The sequence below is a fragment of the Capra hircus genome, chromosome 2 (assembly GCF_001704415.2).
Source record: "Capra hircus breed San Clemente chromosome 2, ASM170441v1, whole genome shotgun sequence".
NCBI classification, from domain to species: Eukaryota; Metazoa; Chordata; class Mammalia; order Artiodactyla; family Bovidae; genus Capra; species Capra hircus.
Window position 1 is genome coordinate 5,583,563 of NC_030809.1, and position 15,576 is coordinate 5,599,138.

Here is a 15,576-nt window from a genome sequence, read left to right on the forward strand (position 1 = left end):
ATGGGATTTTCCAGGCAAGAGTACTGGAGTAGTCAATCCCTGGGTCAGGAAGATCCCCTGGAGTAGGATACATGTTATGCATTTGACCAAACCCACAGAATGTACAACATCAAGAGTGAGCCCTAATATAAACTTTGGGTGATAAGGGTCTGTGAATGTAGGTATATCAAGTGCAACAGATGCACTGTTCTGGTGGGAGATGCTAATGGTAGGAGAGGCTATGCATGTGTGGGGATAGGGGAACACCAGAAATTTATATATTTTCCTCTCAATTTTACTGGGAACCTAAAACTGCTCTTAAAAATAAAAATATTCTATATCTTGATATGGTGATGGTTACATGAGTGTATGTACTTGCCAAAATGCCACTTTAAATGTGGAGAAGGAAATGGCAACCCACTCCAGTATTCTTGCCTGGAGAATCCCATGCAGGCTATAGTCCATGGGGTAGCAAAGAGTCGGACACAACTGAAGCAACTTGGCAGGCACACATGCACGTACTTTAAGTGAGGACACTTTTTCTTTTATGTAAATTATATTTAATAAAGTCCATTCTTGATGAGATGACAGATTACACTGGCCTCTGTCTGCAGAACAAAGTAAAGGATAATTAAAAAAAAAAAAACTGCAGTAGGAGGATAGGTGAGAGATAAAATCATTCAAACTCTGGCCACGGAAACAGAGTATATTTAGAAGTAAAATCAGCAAGACGTGGTGACTAGCTGAGGGTGAGTGACAGACGTGTCAAGGACAATTCCCAGCTGTCTAACCTGAGTGATCAGGTAGAGAGTGGTGGGTGGGCTGTTCTCGCTGAGCTCAGGAGCTGCAGGGGAGAAGCAGACTGGGCTGGAAAATCACAGCTTCTGTTTTGGATTAGATGGATATGATGGGCCTGTGAGCCATCTCCAAAGATGTTGATTCCGTGAGGCTGAATGCAACAGAGCCTCTTGTCTCAGGAGAAATTGAGATTCACGATATAAGACATAAGAAGACCAGACCCCATGGAAGTACCCTAGGCTCTTACTGGCTGGGAGCCCCTTTGGAGCGAGGTAGTCTCTCCCTTCTCTTGGTTTTTCTGTCATCTCGGATGGATGAGCAAGCTGACCTTTCTGAGTCATCTGGCAAATTCCAACAGCATCCTCATCTGAGACTCTCTGGCCTCCAATGGGCAAGATCTGAAGACAAGCTTCGTTTGGATTGGAGAAAAGCGTAGTGGAATTCTAACACTTAGAAAGCCAGGGAAAAGAAGGCTAAGGCCCAGATACCTACTCTAGCAGATAAAAAGCATATGCTGAGCCTCTAGCAAACTTCACTTCTACAAATAACACCACCGCCTTGGGGAACAGCAGAGACATTTGACCAGGCGGCAGCTGTGCAGAGAGTGCTATTTAAAGACACAGCTTTTGCAGCCCAAGGACTCTGGGCTTAAGATTTGATTGGAAGGCGGAGAGAAGACTGAGGAAAGAACCAGATTTGGGGAAAAACATCACCAGGTGGTTGGCTGCTGATATGAACTCTGAATATGTTAAATGAGCTCATTTTAATAAAATCATGTCTATCCATCTCTTTCTGAGTAAATTAAATGTGTTAATTCACAGAAAGCACTCGGAACAGTGTCCAGCTCATGGTGCTTATTGAAAGAAAACTGTCCTTATTACCATCATTATCTCCCCATCTACCTACCTACATATATTTGCTCAGAGATGGAGAAATACTCATCTATAATGATATGTTACTGCTAAGTGGTAGGATTTAGAGTGATTCTGTTTCTAACTCTCTTCTTTATAAGTTTCTGTAATCCTTGAACTCTTTATAACAAACACATATATTTTGTAAAACCCACAAGTCATTATTCTGGGGGCGGAGGGAAGTGAAGGCTCTGGAGTCAGACTTCCTAGGTTTTAACCTCAACTCCACTGATTAATCGCTGTGTAACCTTGAGCAAATTATTTAGCTCCTCTGAGTCTGGTTTCTCCTCTATAAAAGGAGGTAATGATATTAGTTACTTCATTTCGTGGCTATGGGAATGAAATGAGATAATCTAGGTAGAACTTGGCATGGTACCTGGCAGCAAATAAGAGGGAGATAAATAATGACTGTTATTACCAGTGGTAGAAGTGGTCCTGGCTGTGTTATTTCCTACTGGGGCAAGGCTGATGTTCTACTTACCTCAGTGTTCTTGGCCTGAAGTAGTCATTCTGGAGACAGTTGGCAGTTTAACTAGGGCCACCTCAGGCATCGGCCTGGGAACATTTTCTGTCAAGGTAGAAAAGAGAGTGAAGAGACCTCAAGCACCTTTCCCTTCTTGGTCAAGAGCTATGTCTTTTCTGGTGATTGAGAAGTACAAGTTATTTCTCCAAAACTCTTGAGACTCTCCCAAGAGAGGAGGTCCTGAGAGAATCCACCTTTGGTTTCATATTCTCCCATATGATGGCTGGCCAGAAGCCAGGAACACTGCTCTCCATCACTTTATGCTCTTCTTCATGGGCTGTAGGCAAGTCATTTTCATGAGAATTTCTAATAATATAAAACCTCAAGGGAACAATTATGGGGGAACTGCTGCCATTTTCCATTGACTGTGTGTGAGCATGTTGGGGAATTGCGTTCATTGTTATGTCTAAAGCAATCCTTCAATATACAGATGACCAATGGGCACATGAATTCCAGCTGATCTATTTAAAATCCTAAATGATGATGCTGTTAAAGTGCTGCACTCAATATGTCAGCAAATTTGGAAAAGTCAGCAATGGCCACAGGACTAAAAAGGTCAGTTTCCATTTCAATCTCAAAGAAAGGCAGTGCCAAAGAATGTTCAAACTGTCATACAATTGTGCTCATTACACATGCTAGCAGGGTTATGCTCAAAATCCTTCAAGGTAGGCTTCAACAATATGTGAACTGAGAATCCAGATGTACAAACTGGATTTAGAAAAGGTAGAAGAACCAGAGATCAAATTGCCAGCACCTATCGGATCATAGCAAAACCAATGGAATTCCAAAAACAACATCTACTTTTGCTTCACTGAATACTCAAAAGCCTTTAATTGGGTGGATCATGGCAAACTGTGGAAAATTCTTAAAGAGATGAGAACACCAGACTATCTCACCTGCCTCCTAAGAGACCTGTATGCAGGACAAGAACCAACAGTTAGAACTGGACGTGGAACAACAGACTCGTTCAAAATTGGGAAAGGAGTATGTCAAGGCTGTATATTGTCACCTCCCTTATTTAACATATATGCAGAGTCAGTCACTCAGTCAGTTCAGTCGCTCAGTTGTGTCCAACTCTTTGCGACCCCATGAACTGCAGCACACCAGGCCTCCCTGTCCATCACCAACTCCAAAGAGTTCACTCAAACTCACGTCCATCGAGTCACTGATGCCATCCAGCCAACTCATCCTCTGTAGTCCCCTTCTCCTCCTGCCCCCAATCCCCCCCAGCATCAGGGTCTTTTCCAATGAGTCAACTCTTCCCATGAGGTGGCCAAAGTACTAGAGTTTCAGCTTTAGCATCATTCCTTCCAAAGAACATCCAGGACTGATCTCCTTTAGAATGGACTGGTTGGATCAAGAGTCTTCTCCAACACCACAGTTCAAAAGCATCAATTCTTCGGGGCTCAGCTTTCTTCACAGTCCAACCCTCACATCCATATATGACCACTGGAAAAACCACAGCCTTGACTAGAGGGACCTTTGTTGGCAAAGTAATGTCTCTGCTTTTGAATATGCTATCTAGGTTGGTCATAACTTTCCTTCCAAAGAGTGTCTTTTAATTTCATATACAGAGTACATTATGCAAAATGCTGGGCTGGATGAATCACAAGCTGGAATCAAGATTGCTGGGAGAAATATCAACAACCTCAGATATGCAGATGATACCACTCCAATGACAGAAAGTGAAGAGGAACTAAAGAGCCTCTTGATGAAAGTGAAAGGGGAGAGTGAAAAAGCTGGCTTAAAACTCAACATTCAAAAAACCATGATCATGGCATCTGGTCCCATCACTTCATGGCAAATATACAGGAAAAAAGTGGAAACAGTGACAGATTTTACTTTCTTGGGCTCCAAAATTGCTGTGGATGGTGACTGTAGCCACAAAATTAAAAGCTGAAACTCCAGTACTTTGGCCACCTCAGGCGAAGAGTTGATTCATTGGAAAAGACTTTGATGCTGGGAGGGATTGGGGGCAGGATAAGAAGGGGACGACCGAGGATGAGATGGCTGGATGGCATCACGGACTCAGTGGACACGAGTCTGAGTGAACTCCGGGAGTTGGTGATAGACAGGGAGGCCTGGTGTGCTGCAATTCATGGGGTCGCAAAGAGTCGGACATGACTGAGCGACGGAACTGAACTGAACTTCTTGGAAGAAAAGCCATGACCAACCTAGACGGCATATTAAAAAGCAGAGACATCACTTAGCAGACAAAGGTCCATATCGTCAAAACTCCCCCCCCCTTTTTTTTTACATTTTTCCTGTGGGCATCCCTTGTGGCTCAGCTGGTAAAGAATTTGCCTGCAATGCAGGAGACCTGGGTTTGATTCCTGGGTTGGGAAGATCCCTTGGAGACGGGAAAGGCTACCCACTCCAGTAGTGGGGTCACAAAGTGTTGGACACAACTGAGCGACTTTCATTTTCATGCTTTTCCTGTAGTCATGTACAGATGCGAGAGTTGGACCATAAAGAAGGCTGAGTATTGAAGAATTGATGCTTTTGAACTATGGTGCTGGAGAAAACTCTTGAGAGTCCCTTGGACTGCGAAGAGATCAAACCAGTCATTCTTAAAGGAAATCAACCCTGAATATTCATTGGAAGGACTGATATTGAGGCTTCAATACTCTGGCCACCTGATGTAAAGTGCTGACTCATTGGAAAAGACCCTGACGCCGGGAAAAATGGAAAGCAGGAGGAGAAGGGGGCAACAGAGGATAAGATGGTTGGATGGCATCAGTATCAGTTATTAGTTCAGTCACTCAGTCGTGTCCAACTCTTTGTGACACCATGGACTGCAGCATGCCAGGCTTCCCTGTCCATCACCAACTCCCAGAGCTTACTCAAACTCATGTCCATCAAGTCGGTGATGCCACCCAACCATCTCATCCTCTGATGGGGTCACAAAGAATCAGACATGACTGAGCAACTAAGCACGCATACATGCACTCCTATGTTCACAGGAGCAGCATTTACAATAACCAAACATGAAAACAATCTAAATGTCCATTGACAGATGAATGGATAAAGAAGATGTGGTGTATATGTGTGTATACACACCACACACACACACACACACACACGTACCAATGGAATACTGAAAGAAAGTTAAAGTGTTACTCAGTCATGTCCAGCTCTTTTCCACTCCATGGACTATAGCCTACCACGCTCCTCTGTCCATAGAATTCTCCAGGCAAGAATACTGGAGTGGGTTCCCATGTCCTTCTCTATCCAATTGAATATTACTTCACTATAAATAAGAATGAAATAATGCCTTTTGCAGCAACATGGATGGATCTAGAGATTATCATACTAAGCAGAGTAAGTCAGAAAGAGAAAGACAAATTCCATATGCTATCACTTGTATGTGGAATCTAAAATATGACACAAATAAACTTTCTATGAAACAGAAACAGAAAGAGACTCACAGACATAGAGAACAGACTCGTGGGTGCCGAGCAGTGGAGTGGGGGTAGGGGTAGGGATTGGGAGTTTTGGATTAGCAGATGCAAACTATTACATACAGAGTGGATAAACAACAAGGTCCTACTATAACGCATGGGAAACTGTACTCATTTTCCTATAATTAACCATTAATGGAAAAGAATATGAAAAAGAATATGCATCAATATTCATAACTGAATCTCTGCTGTACAGCAGAAATTAAGACAACATTGTAAATCAACTATTCTTCAATAAAATTTAAAAAAATAAGCAAACCTTTAGATGGAAAGAGTTCTTTCTATATTTTCTATCAGTTCAGTCACTCAGTCATGTCTGACTCTTTGCAACCCCATGAATCACAGCACACCAGGCCTCCCTGTCCATCACCATCTCCCGGAGTTCACTCAGACTCACGTCCATTGAGTCCGTGATGCCATCCAGCCATCTCATCCTCTGTCGTCCCCTTCTCCTCCTGCCCTCAATCCCTCCCAGCATCAGAGTCTTTTCCAATGAGTCAACTCTTCCCATGAGGTGGCCAAAGTACTGGAGCTTCAGCTTTAGCATCATTCCTTCCAAAGAAATCCCAGGGTTGATCTCCTTCAGAATGGACTGGTTGGAGCTCCTTGCAGTCCAAGGGACTCTCAAGAGTCTTCTCCAACACCACAGTTCAAACGCATCAATTCTTTGGCGCTCAGCCTTCTTCACAGTCCAACTCTCACATCCATACATGACCACAGGAAAAACCATAGCCTTGACTAGACGGACCTTAGTTGGAAAAGTAATGTCCCTGCTTTTGAATATACTATCTAGGTTGGTCATAACTTTTCTTCCAAGGAGTAAGCGTCTTTTAATTTCATGGCTGCAGTCACCATCTGCAGTGATTTTGGAGCCCCCCAAAATAAAGTCTGACACTGTTTCCACTGTTTCCCCATCTATTTCCCATGAAGTGATGGGACCGGATGACATGATCTTCATTTACTGAATGTTGAGCTTTAAGCCAACTTTTTCACTCTCCTCTTTCACTTTCATCAAGAGGCTTTTTAGCTCCTCTTCACTTTTACAACAAATGCATACTCCTTAAAATAAGAAAGAAAAACTTATTTAAAACATCATCCTATTCCATATAACCATAATCCCAGGAATTCAACATATCCACATTTCTCTTGCTTTCTTCTTCTTGTCTCTGTAGGATTCAGTCTTAAATAGTGAACATAGATTGTGTCTGCACTTATTCCTGTTGCTTGAGAATAATAAACCTCAAGCCAGCCACATTTCCATACAGTAACTTGACAATAACACTGCTCTTTAAAAATTTGACTGATTGGATAGATATTTCAACAGCACCTACTATGCGTCAAGCACCACTCTATGTGTTTGTTAAATCTGACAATGTGGTATTGAGTGCTCCCCCCAAAGGAGAATGCAGAGATCGTGAAAATACGTGATTAGGAGACACAATAGCTATAGGTGTGAGTCTAATGATTACAAAAGTGACTGTCATGTACAGTAAATTTGACTCTTAATGTGATAGTGCCATACGACTATATTAATGAAAGTGACTAAGTGGGCAGTAACAAGGACTCTGTACACCCAGTTGTGTGTGTTAGTCTCTCCGACCGGTCCAGCACTTTGCGACCCCATGGACTGTAGCCACCCAGGCTCCTCTGTCTATGGAGTTCTCCAGGAAGAATACTGGAACGGGGAGCCATTCCCTTCTCCAGGGGGCATCTTCCCGACCCAGGGATCTAACCGGGGTCTCCTGCACTGCAAGCAGATTCCTTACTGTCTGAGCCACCAGGGAAGCTCACTTATCCAGCTGGGGTCTGCTGAGTGATAATGATGGTGAAAACAACTGAAAGGGTGGCAGCTGAGCACACATTCCAATCGCTACACTGCACAGGAACTGTTGGAAGTTTGTGGTCACCGAGTGGGGAGGTCGCATACTGGACAGTGACTGCAGAAGATAATGAACTGGATGGCAACAACAACGCAAATGACAGTTTTGCCCAGTAGATTGAATTTATGATTAAAAAGGTGATGGGAGTGGGTCCAACAATGACATCCTTCAGAACGACTGAATATTGACACTGGGAGGGAAGAGCTGTAACCAAAGCGGGAACTCGGGCTTGTACTGAGACAACTAGATTCGAGCAGCATGACTGGCAGTGAAAGAAAGATTTGCTGCCTGTCAGTGACAGAATGACACTATGGGGTCCAGTGGGCCAGCATCCATGTGACTTAAGTTATCTGACAGTTTGGATATGATTTCATCTGTCCGGCTGCGTGAAGGTGGCAAGAGGAGCCCCCAACTGGAATGCGTAGGGTGCGACAGCATGTTAACAGAAAAACAGAGCAAAAGCAAAGCTATCACTTCACCCCAAACCCATGCATCCTAAAATGGCCTCTTAGGCGTTTGGGGACGCGGCTCGGGTCACGTCTCTGTCTTGCAAGTGAACTTGTTGTCTTTGGAAAAGTGGAAAGAAACCTTTGGTACCTAATGCTCTCCGTGGTTTGAAATGAGAGAACCTTAGCGCGGCCTCACCCAGGCTAGTGGAAACCCGTTAGAATTTCCTCAGAAAGTGTAGGGAGGGGAACGAAGGGTCAAGGGTCAGAGGTCGGAGAAGGGGTTAGCAACCGGCGGGTCCGAGCGTGTCTGTATTGGTAGAGAGCACGCGCGCGCGTGACGCAGGCCACGCCCCCCGGAAGGCCCACCCCTCCCCCAGCACGTGACTGTGGCGCGCGAGGCAGGCCGGGCTGCCCCCTCCCCCTCTTCATACGCCTTCAGCGCCGGCCTCAAGATGGCCGCCCTCTGGCGTCTCTAGCGCTGTTGAATGGAGAAAGCTTTATTGTTCCCTTCGGGTAGGAGTGTTCGTGTCCTCTATGGCGCTGTCAATAAAGAACGGCAGTTTGAATCGGTCCTGAACAGGTAACCATAGAAACGGGGCCGGGACTCCGCGTTGGAGACCCCTTTTGCGGCTGAGGGCCGGGAGGCGCCCCAAACGAGGGGCGCGCAGAGACCCTTCGGCCTGGCGAAGCCCGCTGCGCCCTGCCGAGTGTCCCAGCCGTCTGTTCCCGCCCCGGGGGGAACTTGGAACTCCCCTACCGCACCCCCGGAGCGGCCCACACTCCTGAGCGCAGGCTCCGCTCTCGTCTCCGGCCGAGGGGTATGCCCCGGGGTCCCAACCGGGATGCTCGTCCGGGCCTAGGCCCCGCTTGGGGCCCGCCCTCTGCCGGGGACTTGCCCTCGCCCAGCATTGCCGACTGCTCGGCGCGATCGGAGGCCTACTCGCAGCTGCTCCTCGCACTTCCCCCCCCCCCCCGCCCCCCTAAAATCCCTACGCCTACCCCGGCCTCGCAAACTGTGGCCTTGGCCCAAAGCCACCACTCCGCTCCCCCCCCCCCTTTTTTTTGTCTGCCGGGAGCTAAGAAGGTTTTACTTTTTTTTTTTTAACTGGTTGAAGGAGAAAGTATTTCGCATAACTTGTGACAGTTAACAGGAAATCAAATTCCAGTGTCCATCAGTGAAGTTTTCTTGGCACACAGCCTTGTTCGTGGTTTCTATATTTGTGCATGGCCGCTTTCCTCGTGGAAGAGCGAATTTGAGTAGTTGCAAGACTTAAATCTGATGGCTGTGATGCTTTGATCCCCAAAGCCGACGCGGTCTTTGGTCTTTCGCAGCAGTGTGGCAGGCCCAGCTGTAGACACAAGTAGGCTGGGTCAGCGTGTCCTTCAGGCTTCAGGGACTCCTCAGGCCCCTTCTCACGCGAGTGGGAAACTCGAGTTACTGCCCTGTGTACCCCAGAGCTCTGTAGTTAACCACACACTCTGGCTTCCATTACTTCTGGTTTTATTGGTTTATTATTCCAAATGGAATTGTTTCCCCTCCTTAGAATAACAGTACCATCTACTGAGCACCTGCAGCAAGCCAGATGCTTATTTATATTAATGCACAGTGCTTTTGTGCCAGCAACTTGTGTCCGTCCATGTGTCCGTTTTGCGTGAGTTGAAAGCCCAGGTTCTGAGAGGTTAAGCTGTTTTAGAGCCTAAATAGATTACGGGTCTGGCAAGTTGCTCCTGGGAGCCACCTGCCTAGGAACCCATGTCATTCTGTTTGGATTTTATTCTTTTAGATCTGTCCACCTGGCACTATTGGTTTTTCCTTGGAGTGGAAGCCAATGGTTTGTGGATTTTAATTACAACCTCAAAATGAAAATTTCCTCTTACTTGGCTAAACCATCAAACTTCTGCTGCACCCCCACTTTCTAATTTAGACTTTGTTCTTTTATAGGAGTTGTTCCCAAACCCAACTATTCATCACTAGTTTAACTAACAAGTAGATTCAGAGTACCCCATGCTTGTATGCATGCATCTGTTAAGCATTCAGTATTTGTGGAGTGCCTACAAAATACTAGCAATGATTCAGACTCCTGGAAATAGAAATACAATGGTGAACAAGATCAATGTCATCTCTGCCCTTCCGTGGAAATAAATTCTGTAGAGGCTTGGACAGATGGCATACAGGCAATCAAAGATAATTTCATATACAGCTGTCATAGCATCTTTATAGTAAAATTAGTAGTTAATTTTATTGAGTGATTCCTGTGTGCCAAGGACTGCATTATGTGCTTTATTTCCATAGCCTATCATTTACTCCTCACACCAACACTATGGCATAGGTTGTATTAATAGTCCTATTTTAAAGATAAGGAAACAGAGTCAGAAGAGACGTCCAAGGTTACATAGCTAATGCCTAAGGGAGCTGGGATCTAAACCTAAACTGATCACACTAACCGCCCTGCATTAGCCATCTGTTTATTATCTTTCCTACTGCTTGGGAGGTCTTCAGGGGCAGGTACCACACTTTGCTTGTTTTTACATCAGCTGCTAGCCAGTGCCCACAACCTGGCATTTAGTAAATATTAAATAAATGCAGGTCATTCATTGAGCAAATATTTGAGTGTCTGCTGTTTACCGGACAGCACTGCGACTGGGATTACCAGGATGGAACATGGACCTAACACAGTGAAGGGGTAGCCGAGCTCTTCCAGGCTGCGGCAGCTGCTGTAACGGAAGCAGAGCCGTGCTGGCTTGGGAGACCGCCTGTCGCCAGAGGTGTCCCTTTTGGGTAGTTTAGGCTGAAACTCGTGCAGTGACCAGGATCCAGTTCAGAAGAAGGGAAAGGGGAAGGAGTTGAGAGGAAGAACTTTTCAGCAGTTCCAGCACTGTGAGATGGCAACAACTTGGAGAGTACAGGGCTGAAAGAAGTCAGTGACTGTGCTGTGTTCCACAGTCCTGTGCTCTGAGTCCTGGCCCTGTTCCCAGCTTTATTGCTGAAAAAGGGACATCTCTTGGGCCAGTTGCAAGTCATCATCTTATCTGATACATGTGGATAATGGATAATGGTACCAGAGGGCTCTTGTGTGTTTTTTGTTACACATGTTGCTGAATTCCAGTTAGAGTAGTCAAGTTTGGCCCCAAATGGAAACTTACTTAAAGTGCTGGAAAGTGAAAGTGTTAGTGGCTCAGTCCTGTCCAACTCTTTGTAACCGCATGGGCTGTACTCCACTGGCCCTTCTATCCATGGAATTCTCCAGGCAAGAATACTGGAGTGGTTAGCCATTCCCTTCTCCAGGGGATCTTCCTGATCCAGGGATCAAACCTGGGTCTCCTGCATTGCAGGCAGATTCTTTATGGTCTGAGCCACCAGAGAAGCTCACTCAAAGTGCTAAATAATAATAATTCAGAAGTGCGTTAGAGTTGAATTTGAGGGTGTGTTTGTGCGTGGGTGTATGTGTGGATGTTTTTATCTTTGGGGGTGGGGACAGGTCTCGTTTTTTTCTTAATGTTTATGTTAAGAGGGCAACATTTCCAAATGGGATTTAATTTATTTTAATAAAATTGCACAGCTGTCTGTAGAGTGTATTTCATCATTTTGGTGTTTTAAGCTTGAAAATATTTGCATTCCTTCGTTCTAAGAAAATGATAGGCTTCTTGTAGTTGGTAGTAGTTTTAGAATTTGTTTGCAAATAATTTGGGGTTTCCTCTAAAAGTTTTCAAAATAATGTTGCATACTGTGAGCAGAATGTTGAATGCTTTAAAGCAGGTAGACTTTTTGCACAGGTAAAGACACATGATGATGTTTGGGCTCATAAACATGAAAATTGACAGAGGCAGTAGTAAATCAGACAGAGTATATAGGAAGACCAGCAATGTCGAGTTGTACTTTTAAACTCTCTCCAGTAAGCATACTGCATAAGTCCCCAGAAGATGTGACCCAGCCCAGCAAATGGAGCAGGGAACCCAGCAGAGAGTGGCATGTTAATGCAGTGTTAACCAGCAAGCCCTGAATTAAACTGCTATTTTAGGTTTGGGTGGGACCTTCGCATTTAAACGCTTGCAGTTTTCCTCTGTGATTTGGGTCTGTTGGGTTTCAGTAAAGAGTAGGTGGTAACACTATTTGAAGGATAATATAAAACTGCAGGAAAAGCCGGGGCACACCAATTTGTTTTTCAATCTATTTTATTTCAGTTCAAAGCATCATTGCAGACAGGCAGTGCAGGGAAACACGCCACACTTGGGCAATACTCACCTGCTTTTGGAGATTGAGGAAGACTGAGTATAACCAAAGTGTGGCTTGTTTTCTTGGGCTATCTGTCTGCAAAGATGCTTTGAACTGAAATAAAATAGATTGAAAAACAAATTGGTGTGCCCTGTTGCCTCGTACTGAGTATTTACATTACCCTTCTGGAGTACTGCCTGTGCCAGCACCCTGGGGGGAGGCGGTGACCCTTCAGCCTCTTTCAACTCTTCAAGAGCATGAGCTCTTTGATTTTCACAAGGAAATTGAATTGGGATATGTGGTTTTCTGGATCTCCAATAGCCTGCCTTCTAAAGCCATCATCCTAATAATGTGGAGAAAGCAAGCTCTAACCACAGAGAGGAAAGAATTAAATATTAAGGGCATTTAAATTCAGAGATGAGGTTGTCACTTCCTTTAAGTTGTGCAGAGGGTGCGGTATTTCATTCACACAGAGTGCAGTTTTAAGACTCCTACAGCTCTCTAGGGAGAGAAGGGTAGGGAAAGAAAACTATCTTTCCTAACATTGCCCTGATGATGTTATTTAACTGCATATCCTCAAAATCATGACATCAAGTATTTCATTTCCATAGATAAAGTAAATATGTTACTGCTGATCTGCATCAACTTGTTAATCTGGGGTAGATGGTCAGGTTGCAGGGGACCTATGAAGCCTTTGAATTTGCCTGCAGACTTGTGTAAATGCCATTTTTATTTCTGGGAAAAGAGCCTGTTACAGGCATAGTGCGGAGATACGGCAGGTTCAGTTCTAGATCATCGCAATAAAGTGAGTCACATAAATTGTTTGATTTCTCAATTTTTCAATTTTGATTCTTAATTTCTCAAACATGACATGTAAAAGCTATGTTCACACTGTACTAGTCTGTTAATTGTGTAATAGCATTATGTCTAAAAAAAAGTACATACTTTAATTTTTAAAAAACTTTATTGTTAAAAAATGCTAACCATCATCTGACAATGCATGATTGCCACAAACCTTCAAATTGTAAAAAATGCACTCTCTTTGGACCACAATAAAATGAGGTATGCTTGTACTTTAGTCAGATCGCAGGGGGTGGGTCCTAGACCCCTCCAAAGTTCAGAGCCGACGATGAACATACAATCCACCACTGAACTGAAACAGCGAGGAGAATCCCCCTAAAACCAGAACTTTCTGTTTTTCTTTGCCCTTGACCTAAAAGATGGAAAAGTATCTTTTCTGGCTTTGTTTGCTGTCTAAACCGGTTGAACATAGTTGAGTGTTTGTGCAGAAGCCTTTACCCAGCGAAGTGCTTCAGACGTGCCTTAGCGATCCTTGCCGTTGTTTCACGTGAGCCTGGTGAGTGGGGACGTGTGGTCTCGGCTGCCTGGTAAGCAGATAAAACAGTTGTTTCTTCCGACAGGTGCAGGGAAGAGCACAGAAACCCAGTGCTTTGTCTCTAGGCATCAACTTTCTGCGTATAGAGTCAGTTCCTCAGGGTTAGAAAGCAGGGATAAAGGGGAGAGAAGAGGAGAAGGGTAGACTCAGAGAGGCAGCACGAGGGGAGAGGGTGCCGCCCTGCATTTGTCCTGGGGCTCCTCTGACAGCAGAGCTGCTGCTTTGAAACCAGACTCTTCTCAGACTTTAGCTACTGTTAGGGCCTCTGAAAAAGTCAACTTGTAGACGTGTTTTCTGGTTTCATTAGTACCCAAAGCGGGGTGGGGAACAGGGAAGAAGGAAATACCTTTTACATCTTTATGTTCTGTGTGTTCATGCTCAGTCGTGATGACTCTGCGACCCCATGGACTGCAGCCGGCCAGGCTCCTCTGTCCGTGGGATTCTCCAGGCCTGAATGCTGGAGTGGGTTGCCATTTCCTCCTCCAGGGGATCTTCCCAACCCGGAGATCAAACCCGCATCTCCTGCATTGGCAGGTGGATTCTTTTACCACTGAGCCTCCTGGGAAAGCCCATCTGTATGTTAGGATACATATTCATTTAATGGGACCTTAGTAGAAAACAGTTTAAGCCAGAGTTTGGGCCATGTAGTGTTTACCAATTAGTTGCTTACTTTTAAACATCAGAGATTTTATGTCTGTGACCCCTGAAGGTGTTTGCGTAAGTGACCTCTGCTGTAACTAGAATCTGATTCTGGGACATACCATAGAGTATGTTTTGTGAAGGAAAAGACCCAGGAGTGTTGAGGGAGATTAGAAACAAAGGATCACAAGGCTAAATAGCTTTTTAGGCTCCAGATACTGGTTGGTTGACTTTTTAAAAAATATAAAATTGTAAGTGAACAGTATATGGTTCTGTTTCTGACTTTGAGAAAATTTTACTGCAGGTAATTAACTCTCCAGTTTCACCTGTTTCCCATCCTTCTAGGACTGTGGCCTCACAGTTGGGTCTTTTCTTCTTGACTTCCTTAGCTCCCTGCCCCCATGAGGGGCTCAACAGCAATGACCTTGCTGTTTTTCTTTCACCTGCCACTTCTCTTGGGTTCCCCGTCTCCATGGATGGCACCACAGGGTTGCCAGAGGTAGAAACCCGGGAGTCGGCCAGGGTTCCTCCCCTTCTCTTCAACTCTCCATCTCCTTCTACTCCCCATCCACAAATGGCACCCACTTGTTTACACTACAAACCCATTGAAGCCCCCTTTCTCTTTGGGCCAGAGCTGCTGTAATCGCTTGTCTTGAATTACTGCCACAACAGTATTCTAGCTGGCCGGCCAACTCCCCAGCTTTGTTCTCTCCAGCCTATCTGTACACTGTTGCTCGGGATCTTTATAAAGCACAGATCTGAACATGTTACTCTCCAGGCTGAAACTCCTCTGCACTGTTCCTTGGCATGGCTTCGGCTGCCCTCAAACCCTGGCTGTGCCTGTCTCAAGCCTCAACTCTTAGCACTGTCTCCACTCACCTCTCACCTTTCTACTTGAGTGTCAGTCATTAACACTCAGTGGGCCATGCTCTGGGGCTTTGAGGCTATTCATTCACTCTGGATTTCTCTGGTCACGTTATTAACCAGGCAAGTAGCAATGCTGTTATCTGTACTGACCATTAGATTGCTGAATGTTTTCCTTTTCTCTGTGATTTCTTTTGTCCTTTGAATATACACTATTTGAGATGAATGGTCAAACACTGTCCCAAAGTCCCTTGATATAATTATTTTCTCTATGTGGTTATGCCACCAACTTGATAATCAGACTGATTTTTGTTTTAAAATATAAGAATTGCCTTTTAAATTTTAATTTTGTGTTTTTAACTGTGAAAACCACGTACATGGTTCCAAAATCAGAACTATATAACAAGGGACATTCACTGAAGTTTTTATTTCATGCCTGACCCTTCTTTTCTTTTTCTGTTAA

The 15,576-nt window shown here is 44.7% G+C and overlaps 1 protein-coding gene across 4 annotated transcripts in view; it reads left to right on the forward strand.

The window, feature by feature from the left end:
- The window catches only part of ZBTB40 (zinc finger and BTB domain containing 40), a 77,296-nt gene continuing 70,136 nt past the window's right edge, over positions 8,417-15,576 (forward strand). For 3 of the 4 annotated variants that reach the window (XM_013974525.2, XM_013974530.2, XM_013974538.2), the window contains exon 1: positions 8,421-8,581. The gene's annotated coding sequence lies outside the window, so the exon portion shown is untranslated. Of the gene's footprint in view, positions 8,582-15,576 lie in introns of all 4 variants that reach the window. The other variant, XM_013974543.2, reaches the window with a different exon arrangement.